This window comes from Oncorhynchus masou, unplaced genomic scaffold (assembly GCF_036934945.1).
Source record: "Oncorhynchus masou masou isolate Uvic2021 unplaced genomic scaffold, UVic_Omas_1.1 unplaced_scaffold_700, whole genome shotgun sequence".
Taxonomy (NCBI): Eukaryota; Metazoa; Chordata; class Actinopteri; order Salmoniformes; family Salmonidae; genus Oncorhynchus; species Oncorhynchus masou.
The window spans coordinates 80,554-91,907 of NW_027013460.1; the positions used below are offsets into that span (position 1 = coordinate 80,554).

At 38.4% G+C, this 11,354-nt stretch overlaps 1 long non-coding RNA gene and 1 pseudogene across 1 annotated transcript; one reads left to right on the top strand and one right to left on the bottom strand.

Annotated features, from left to right (window-relative positions):
* Positions 1–2,316, top strand: part of LOC135537027 (solute carrier family 12 member 1-like) — a 36,516-nt pseudogene extending 34,200 nt beyond the window's left edge.
* Positions 2,317–8,911: 6,595 nt separating this feature from the next.
* On the bottom strand, positions 8,912–11,224 carry LOC135537028 (uncharacterized). Its single transcript, XR_010455111.1, has 2 exons — positions 10,500–11,224; positions 8,912–9,061 (listed from the first exon to the last, which is right to left on the bottom strand). It is a non-coding gene; the product is annotated as an uncharacterized LOC135537028 (long non-coding RNA).
* Between the last annotated feature and the right edge of the window lie 130 nt (positions 11,225–11,354).

Genomic DNA, 11,354 nt, shown 5'->3' on the forward strand with positions numbered 1-11,354 from the left:
TCTTTGCAGGAGTATGCCCATCGCCCGTCTAGGCTCAGTCTCTGACCACCTCTACATGGCCTGGTTGGACATCCTCACCAAGAACCTCCCTCCCACCATGTTGATCAGAGGCAACCACAAGAGCGTCCTTACCTTCTACTCATAGACCGACCCTCTCAGCAGTCACTAGATGGCCACAAGGGACAACCAAGGCACTTTCATCAATATCCAGGAGTTAGTTGCTATCAGTTTAAATGAAAAGGTGATGGTTAGAGATAAGGTTATGGGAAAGGTTAAAGGTTAGAAAGTGAGGTTCTTCCGTCTTGTCTAGCATGACCAAATAGTGACGACACAACACAGACGTATGGACTCAGGGATATATGGGCACACTGCTTGGGATGGGTCAATTACACTGCCTGGGTTGGGTCAATTACACTGCCTGGGATGGGTCAATTACACTGCCTGGGATGGGTCAATTACACTGCCAGTGCCTATGCTGCCCCCCGTTGGAATTGTACATGTGGTGCATGATTAGGGGTCCAAACCCTGAATCGGCCCGGAAAACTCTTATTATTATATATATTAGTCATGTAACAGATGCTCTTATCCAGAGCAACTTACAGTTAGTGTTCTTGTTAAGGATATTATTATTCTGACATATTATTATTATTATTCCAATGTTAAGAGTTCGACCGACAGAGACCAAACTTGGAGGGATGGTGTAAATTGGTGACCCAATACATCTGGTAATCTTTGGTATTTGACACAGAGTGGGACTGGGACGTTAGGTAACAGACTGGTCCCAGGCTAGTTGGAGCCCCTGCTGGCTATGCATCTCAATACGGTATACTTTTTCCTTAAATATACCCTTGTCCACTACCCACCTCTGTAGCACAGTTGGTAGAGCATGGTGCTTGCAATGCCAGGATAGTGGGTTCGATATCCGGGACCATTCATATGTAAAACATTTTTGGCACGTATGACAGTAAGTTGCTTTAGATATAAGTGTCTGATAAATGGCATAAATGATATTATTCTATATTATGAGATTGGTGTAAGAGCAAAAGATTGAGTCAAGACCAGAACCTGTAGTTCATACATACAGACTCCTCCATAGTTGTCAACCCTGAGGCCAGCATGGGCTAGTGCCTTCGTCTTGTACATGCCAACCCATGGCGGCCCAGGTTGAAATCCCACCACTACTGCTTTCAGATAGACATCCCTAGACACTGAGTTGGCGTTGTGGCTGAATGTGATGACTTAAATAAGGGCAACATATTTGAGAAAGAGTCAAAAGGCTGGGGCCCAGGTCATTGCTGCTTGCAGCTAGCCTATATGTATAATTCTTCTTTTGGGAGAACAACAGATGATATACACTGAGTACACAAAACATTAAGAACACCTGCTCTTTCCATGACATAGACTGACCAGGTGAATCCAGGTGAAAGCTATGATCCCTTATTGATGTCACTTGTTAAATCCACTTCAATCATGTAGATGAAGGGGAGGAGACAGGATAAAGAAGAATTTTTAAGCCTTAAGACAATTGAGACATTGATTGTGCATGTGTGCCATTCAGAGGGTGAATGGCCAAGACAAAATATTTAAGTGCCTTTGAACGGGAAATGGTAGTAGGTGTCAGGCGCACCAGTTTGTGTCAAGAACTGTAACGTTGTTGGGTTTTTCACACTCAACAGTTTCCCATGTGTATCAAGAAAGGTCCACCACCCTAAGGACATCCAGCCAACTTGACACAACTGTGGAAAGCATTGGAGTCAACATGGGCCAGCCTTCCTGTGGAATGCTAATTGAGGCTATTCTGCGGGCAACTCAAGGTGTCCTTAATGTTTTGTACACTGTGTATGTAGGCTAGTATGCACAAATATGATGGTGTTCTAAGAAATGAACATTATAGCAAACTAATGACCTATGCAAAAAGTGATCAATATATAAATAACATTTTTTTAAATTATATTCAAATGCTACTAGCGACATTGATTTAAAAAAAAGATTACTTTGATATCCATTGAAAAGTACTGTATACTACTTTGTATAGATGTGTATATTCCACACAAGTAGCTACTAGTTGAGTGTCTCGTGAAATAATGAAGGGATCACTTACTACCTTAATGCACACGCACACTGTGATGAAAATCTATCAAACAGAACAGGAAAATGTAAATCAACTTATGTGCTGTATATTTTCAATATAGAAATGCTTGATTTATTTCTGTGTTTTAACCCTTGTCTTTTATAAGACTCAGTCCTTATCATATTTAACTGTCATATTTTAATTAATGTATTATGAAGAAGGAATAAAATGTTGAGTTACTCTTATTTTTCCTCATAATTTGTGTCCATCAAGACGGTCAGACACATTACATTAGAAGTCAATAGGTTGGTTACATTATTCTCAAATGTAGAAATATAGAACATAATGCAGAATAATACAATAGTTGGGTACGCCAACCTTTCTTGTGTTCAGTCCTTGGTTATTGGCAATGATTTATATATCCACTTGATGACAGATAGGGGGCGCTGTATTGAAGCCACTGAACCTCCATCTTGGCACGCCAACACGGTAGTAAAAACTATTTGGGATTTATTAATGTCTACATTTATTTTTGCCACATTTAGAATATTATAGACACCTTAATGCATACTTTTAAATTATATTATGTGAGCCAAACGTAAAAAAATATATACAAATATTTCCTTATAGTATATGTTTGAGATTACTAACGATAGTGTCCCCATTACAAAAAAATCATACTTAAATACATGTAATTTTGTCCTTGAAACATTCAATTGAAATAGTGTAGAAATCCATTAATTCCTATGGAGCAGTGTTTCAGTCCTCCAGTACCCCCCAACAGTACATATTTTTGTTATGGCCCCTGGACAAGTACATCTGATTCTACCACTCAACTAATCATCAAGGCCTTGACACGTTGAATCAGATGCTTTGTCCAGGGCTACAACAGCAATGTGTGCTGTTGGTGGTACACGAGGAGCAGAGTTGAGAAACACTGCTATGGAGGGAGGACTGCGCCTACTGGGTAATGACAATATGGCCGTCCAGTGGCTTCAAAGCCTCTCAATGGCCAATACATAGCATCAGCAATCCAGAGTTTATATATATCATTGGTTATTATCCCCAAGCTACAAGTCTTCCATTACACAACAGAGGAGCATGAGGGAGCTACCTGGCCTGGGACGGACACACATGGGGGTAAAAGACAATTTATGCTTAATCTGAAAATGTGGTCAGAGGCTCCATATGGAGGGTGTGATGCAATTTCGGAGCCTCCAGAGGCATGCAGAGGCCAAATTGAGCTCTGCACTGCATTGTGCCTCCCAAATGATGTAACAATGCGGAGGGCTCTGTATAGCTCTGCATTGACATGATTGGTTGACGGTAGGTGAGGGCAGGAGGTCCTGTATAAACACACACTCACTTCCTTGACAACTTCCTTCACAACAGCTCTGCGCTGCTCCATGAAGCGCATATGGCAGAGACCATATCACAGTAAATGCTGCAGACCAATGCAGACATCAGATTGACCATGCAGTGCATTTTAGGAGGAGAATGATGCACACTTCACTGCAGCTAGCTACCATTAGTTATTGTTACCAAGGCCACAAACAAACCATGCATGACGTGATGATGTAGCTATCTAGCTATTTGGCAAAATATATGATCTATCGCCTCTTCCTCTCTGGTTATAATGTCTGTTAGTGGGTTACCCTGTGCCTTCAGAAAGTATTCATACTCCTAGACTTATTCCATTTTGTTGTGTTACAGCCTGAATTCAAAATAGATTACATTTTTAAAAATCTCACCCATCTACACACAATACCCCATAATTACAAACTGAAAACATGTTTTTAATTTTTTGGAAAATGTCTTAAATGAAATACACTACCAAAATCATGGGAATTAATATGGAGCTGGTCCCCACTTTGATGCTATAACAGCCTCCACCCTTCACTTTTAATTGTATGTGCAGTTGAAGTCGGAAGTTTACACGTTTACACCTCAGCCAAATACATTTAAACTCCGTTTTTCACAATTCCTGACATTTAATCCTAGTAAAAATTCCCTGTCTTAGGTCAGTTAGGATCAACACTTTATTTAAAGAATGTGAAATGTCAAATTAATGGTAGAGAGAATGATTTCTTTCAGCTTTTATTTCTTTCATCACATTCCCAGTGGATCAGAAGTTTACATACACTCAATTAGTATTTGGTGGCATTGCCTTTAAATTGTTTAACTTGGGTCAAACATTTTGGGTAGCCTTCCACAAGTTTCCCACAATAAGTTGGGTGAATGAATTTTGGCCCATTCCTCCTGACAGAACTGGTGTAACTGAGTCAGATTTGTAGGCCTTCCTGCTCGCACACACTTTTTCAGTTTTGCCCACAAATTTTCTATGGGATTGAGGTCAGGGCTTTGTGATGGTCACTCCAATACCTTGACTTTGTTGTCCTTAAGCCATTTTGCCACAACTTTGGAAGTATGCTTGGGGTCATTGTCCATTTGGAAGACCCATTTGCGACCAAGCTTTAACTTCCTGACTGATGTCTTGAGATATTGCTTCAATATATCCACAGAATTTTCCTCCCTCATGATGCCATCTATTTTGTGAAGTGCAGCAGTCCCTCCTGCAGCAAAGTACCCCCACAACATGATGCTGCCACTCCCATGCTTCACAGTTGGGATGGTGTTATTATGCTTGCAAGCCTCCCCTTTTTTCCTCCAAACAAAACAATGGTCATTATGGCCAAACAGTTCTGTTTTTGTTTCATCAGACCAGAGGACATTTTTCCAAAAAGTATAATCTTTGTCCCCATGTGCAGTTGCAAACCATAGTCTGGCTTTTTATGGCGGTTTTGGAGCAGTAGCTTCTTCCTTGCTGAGTGGCCTTTCAGGTTATGTCGATATAGGACTCGTTTTACTGTGGATAGAGATATTCTTTGTACCCATTTCCTCCAGCATCTTCACAAGGTCCTTTGCTGTTGTTCTGGGATTGATTTGCACTTTTCACGCCGAAGTATGTTCATCTCTAGGAGACAGAACTCCTTCCTGAGCGGTATGACGGCTGCGTGGTCCCATGGTGTTTATACTTGCGTACTATTGTTTGTACAGATGAACGTGGTACCTTCAGGCGTTTGGAAATTGCTCCCAAGGATGATCCAGACCAACCAATTTTGAACCAACCAATTTTCTTTCTGAGGTCTTGGCTTATTTCTTTTGATTTTCCCATGATGTCAAGCAAAGTGGCACTGAGTTTGAAGGTAGGCCTTGAAATACATCCACAGGTACACCTCCAATTGACTCAAATAATGTCAATTGGCCTATCAGAAGCTTCTAAAACCAAGACATAATTTTATGGAATTTTCCAAGCTGTTTAAAGGCACAGTCAACATAGTGTATGTACATTTCTGACCCACTGGAATTGTGACACAGTGAATTATAAGTGAAATAATCTGTCTGTAAACATTTGTTGGAAAAATGACTTCTGTCAACCACAAATTAGATGTTCTAACCGACTTGCCAAAACTAGAGTTTGTTAACAAGAAATTTGTGGAGTAGTTGAAAAACGATTTTTAATGACTCCAACCTAAGTGTATGTAAACTTCCGACTTCAAATGATATAGGGTGAGTATTGGTAAAGTGGGACACTTTCTGTAATTTGCTTTTCTGAACACTTTACAGAATCATCCCAATGTCTTAACCCCCAACATGATACCATTCTAAATAGCCTAAGAACTCCATTAACTTACACAAAATAAATAAATATTAAATACAGGATGGTGACTTTTTCAAACACATTGTCCTGAGACCACACTTTTTCAGTCGATACTGGCAAATTGGGACACTTACTACTTTATTGTAAAGAAGGATAAATTAGAGAGTATATGCATAATTTCAATATTTTTATGATACTTTTGTGGAACATTAAAGTGGCATTATGTAACTTTTTGGGCAACCTGACCAAATTAACATAGATCTTTAACTCACTTTTCTATCCTTCGACTTGAAAGCAAGTCTAAGAAGTGGTAGATCCATTCTTTGTATGCTATTTCTATGCTTCCCATTCTTAAGTTTTGTTTTTGCATCTTTTACTTTTGAGTTTGTACACCAGCTTCAAACTAGACCCTAAAGAACATGTTGTAGAATGAAACCAGAAAGATATCACCCCTCAACAATTTCAATGACTGTTTTACTGTCATTGTGCATTACACCTGTCCAGTGTGCATTTACAGGAGATTAGAACGCTTGTTATGGGCACATATTTACTCGTGTTCATTACACCTGTTTAGCCTATTGGGTAAGGAATTGTGTTTTTGTAGTTAGTTTTTTAATAGTAGTAGCTTTTTAATTATTTCAGAAAACAACTTATTTGGTAGATAACGTCACATTTTGTGATTTTTTTAAAGCATTGATGTATTGAAAAAAGCACATAAAGGCTTCATAATTCATAAAGGTATTTATTTGAATTAACTATCCATCACATTTCATCATCTGAGGTATCAAGCTCTAAGTCCATGTGAAAAAAATATATACAACACTATATACAACACTTTCCATCCACCAGATGGGATTGTCTGGTGAAAAGTACCTACTTTTCCAAAACTCCATTTGTTTGATAAATAAATGAAAGCAACAATAGTCACTATGCTTTCCAAACCACAAAGAGCGGATTAAAATGTTTTCTAGAAAGGAATTGATGAACTGTTATGGAGGCAGTGGAGGAAGGACCAGGGTGCAACATTTGAGAGAAATAAGCTTTTTGTGCATATGGAAACTGTCTGGCATCGTTTATTTCAGCTCATGAAACCAATCACTTTACATGATGCATTTATATTTTTCTTCAGTGTATATATGTCCATGTGAAAATGTGCTGCAAACTGATACGTCACTGCTCAAGTTGGTAATCCAATGTTTTGAGAATAGCTGGCTAGCCTCTGTCCAGTCCATAAGATAACATTAGATATTTGCATGTTAAGGCTATGTCATGGCGTGGCCCTTTCTGGGTATAGATCGTGGCATCCCCCTCTCCTACACCCAGGTTCTGTTATCTCAGGTCGTAAATTCCTGGAGGAGACTCTCTCCTCCTGGCCATGCAGCATATAGAGAGTTTCACAGTAGAACAAAGGGACTTCTTCTACATCACAGAACTTGAGAACTGAACAATATCCATGTTTTGGAGAATGTGTAAACGGTCGGTGGAGAAGCCAGCTACGACCTGGTCCGTTTTGTTTCATGTTTGTGAACTCATGAATGACAATATAGCCACATTACAATAACTCTGTTTATACAGCTGCCTCCGTTATGAGGTTTGCATCTAATTATTGTATAAAATGAATGAGTAAAGATTAAACTATTTATGAAATTATGTAAGGTGATGTTAAACCTTTTAATGAAAGAGAATTGTATTCCCTTTAAAGTTTAACCAAGTCATTGGCCCGCCCCAAGAGCACAGACACGATCTGGCATCATGGAACAACCCTTTTCTACTGTTATGAATAAAACAAACACCTGAAGAAATCCTCTTCAGACCATGCATACCTCGGTCAGTTGAGAGGGCAAAGGTTTGAGTAGAGACCACAGAAACCTCAGTCTACGATAAGGTTGTAATGGTTGTTGAATTCCTAACCATACCACGTAGAGCATTGGCTACACGACAGGAAATGGTTAAACTCTGAGACTATCGATCCCGACAGAATAAGAGCAAATCTTAGATACAAATTATTAGTCTGCAGCTAGAAATTATGTCAACCTGAGATGCGAAGACCGACAACTGCCAAAACATCTATTCTATAAGAACATTTCTGAATGGTACTCTGAAGTATCCATTCTAACCGCAAAAGACTTCAGGGAAGCGGAGATGCTCGGATGAACACTCCAACAGAAGGACTGACGATTCCAACAGAGATCACGACAACACACTAGGCGTAAATATATATTGATCCCAATTATTCCCGAATGAGTGAGCGTTCATGTGAAAAGGATTAGCATTTCAATTATCAACTGTGTAGTGTCTATTTTGTCTTTCCTGCCCTTCTCAGTCCACACACACTTCCCTTTGTCCACCAAGCCGTCATATCGGCTTAGCCCACAAGGGAACCTCCCCTATCATTTCCTTGTTTGTTTATGTATTTCTGTGATTATTTAGTTAGTTAGTAAATAAATGATTAAGACAATTGGTGTATGGATGATTCATAGTAAAAGCTGGGTTCGTGCAGATAACCAACAATTTATGATGTTTGGAATGAGACTAACGTGAGGCAAATAATAATTCATTAGAAGACTAATTGATCAGATATAATAATATCTGAAGAGTTAAATTAGGAAAATTATAACTTTGTAATCTGAAGATTTTCCTTGGTGCACCGACTTCCAAGTTAATTACATTTACATGATTAGTTTAATCACATAATAATAATTACAGAGAATTGATTTGCTAAAATAACAGTTAACTTTAATGATGCCAAAGACATGACAGCTACCTCTGAACCCATTTATTTTGTCATTGATAGGCTGGACATTTACCTATTTATTCCCTGACATTGTCCAAGTTCTGATTTGTCATTAATTCACCCTTCCTCCTCCAATGTATCCATATTGCCCACTTCCTCACCAGACAGTAGAAACAAACTATTAAAAAACCGTGCTAATTTCAATCATAAACATTTAAAAAAGGGTAGTAGACATTTACAGTAGACATTACCCAATCATAGTCTAGCTCAAAACTAATGAGACTGTATCAGTATGTAAAAAGTAACAGTAGAAAACACATTATTTTAGCAAAAAGTGAGTTTTGACTGAATATATATTTAAATAAAAGTTTCAAAACAATACATTATACTATGGACCTGCTAAATTACTCACATCCAACATAAAAAAAACTGAAACAGAATAAACTAAAATAATTTGGTATTTATTTCTGATGTAACAATTGTTCACGAAGCAAACATTGTATGTGACTTGGTGAAGGTGTGGTAGAAAGAAGCTTTCTGTTCTCCTCCCCCTCTTTCATCCGCGGTGCTCATTCAACATAGTATTTGGAGATTCCTGTGAACATCAACAGTCATAAACATGTCACTATGAACAGCAACATCTTCTTAACAAGAATTTAGTCAGTTGCCAATTCAACAGAATTCAATCTTGTTCATGTTGATGATCGGTACAACATGAGACAGATAGCAAGCCATGGTATATCAGACTGTATACTACGGGTGAGTCAATATTACTTGTTTACTGTTGTAATTACGTTGGCAACCAGTTATATAGCAATAAGGCACCTTGGGGGTGTGTGGTACATGGCCAATATACCACGACTAATGGCTGTATCCAGCACTTCGCATTGAGCATAACAGCCCTTATCCGTGGTATATTGTCCATATACCAGGCTAGACAAATACTATTGCTAGCTAGCTAACTAGCCATGCTATTATTCTTTTTATTTTTTTATATATATATTTTTTTAAATTAATAACAAATCAATACATAAAGCACATGAGGGAACACAAGCATACATAGATTACAAACAATAGACAATCGAGCTAGGGGGTACAATATCACATTACAATTGCACAAGGACCTTAAGGGACATGCATATACTTACAATTCTAACAGTTTTTTGTTAGTAGAGCATTTAACCGTCTTAAAATACGGTTCAATTTCTTTTTGTAGGGTACGAAAATGTGGTTTTCTGTTTGTAAATTTACATTTGTGTATATGAAATTTGGCCAAAAGAATAATGAAATTAATTACATAAAAATGATTCTGCTTATTTCTATTGTATGTAAAGAATCCAAACAGTACATCTCTCCACAATAGTGTAAAATCTTCATAAATGTATTCAATTATAAACCTACTGATGTCTTGCCACAGTTCTTACATGCATAAAATGCCAAAAAAGATGCACAACTGTTTCTGGGTGGTCATTACAAAAGGAGCCATTTGAGTTGATGTTTTCCTTAAACTTCTTCATATAGTGGTTGGCAGGATAATATTTATGAATAATTTTAAAGGTAACTTCCTTAATTTTGTTAACAAGTAGGTATGTGTGTGGCAACATCCAAACTTTTTTCCAACAGACATTATCAATAAATCCATTCCAATAAGGCATGACATAAGGTATAGATACAACATCCTGCTGAAACAAGGATCGTATCGCTCTGTTGTTGAATGGACCAAAAGAGAAACAAATCTTTCCTACTGATGAGTCAACAGGGTCAACAGAAGGTAGGCTCTGAATGGTCAGGTCTTGACATGTTCCTGAATAACATAGCAACATCTGAGAGAATGGCATCTGTAACACCTAAAGATTTTAGCCATGTAATTTTAATGAAAATACGCTAGCTGGCCAGCGTCAGCTTTGTAGTTGTAATGCTATGTGGAAAAAGTCGTTTTAATTTCTCCCGAAATTTTTCTCCTCAACGCCTTGCATTCTGTAAATTACTAATTGTAACAATTTGATCCATATTTAGAAACATCTCCTCCCTACCTGGGAAAGCGATTCATCGCAACAGGCCGGAAGTCAAACTCAATGTGCTCCAATGTGGTACTTTCAGACACATGAAAGGTACCTGTTACTACACAGACGTTCAGAACGTGTGCAAAGGCACAATTTCTTCTTCTTCTGAGGTTTAACGGCGGTTTGCATCCAATTTGTTGCATTACCGCCACCTACTAGACTGTAGTACAACACCCTTATTCTTTGCTTGAAAAATCCAAATTTAAATAAATCAATACCCTACCATCTAACACTACTCACTAATTTCAAAATGATATAAAATAAAAATGAACACTACCCTACTCCACTAATTAAATGTATTTATTCCTACCTCATGCCATTATCCCGAAAGAATGGGACATCGCTACCTAACACATCTTGTAACTCTTCTGATGTCAAGTGTCACACACCCAAATACCACTCTGCAGCTGCCACCACAAACTCAATTTTACGTGACTTCCGATCCATCCCTGCAGTACAATTGGTAAACATTTTTATAAATGCTAAAAATCCAATCTTACTCTGTACTGGTATGGCTCTACTCTAACCTGGAAACCTCAACCTGCCTCTCTCGCTCGGGACATTTCTGATCCCCAGCTCCATGGGCACCCCTACAATTAACACATTCCCCAATAGTACACATTCCTTTGTCTCATGCCCTTCTGAACATTTCTCACACCTTGGACCCTCCCTCCTACACACTGCTGCCACATGCCCATAAGCTTGACACCCGTAACATCGTAATGTATTCGGCACATACAGGATAACATATCCTAACTTCACTTTGTCGGGCAAAGACTCAACATCAAAACTCAAAAGAACAGACACAATGTATCTTCTGTTTCC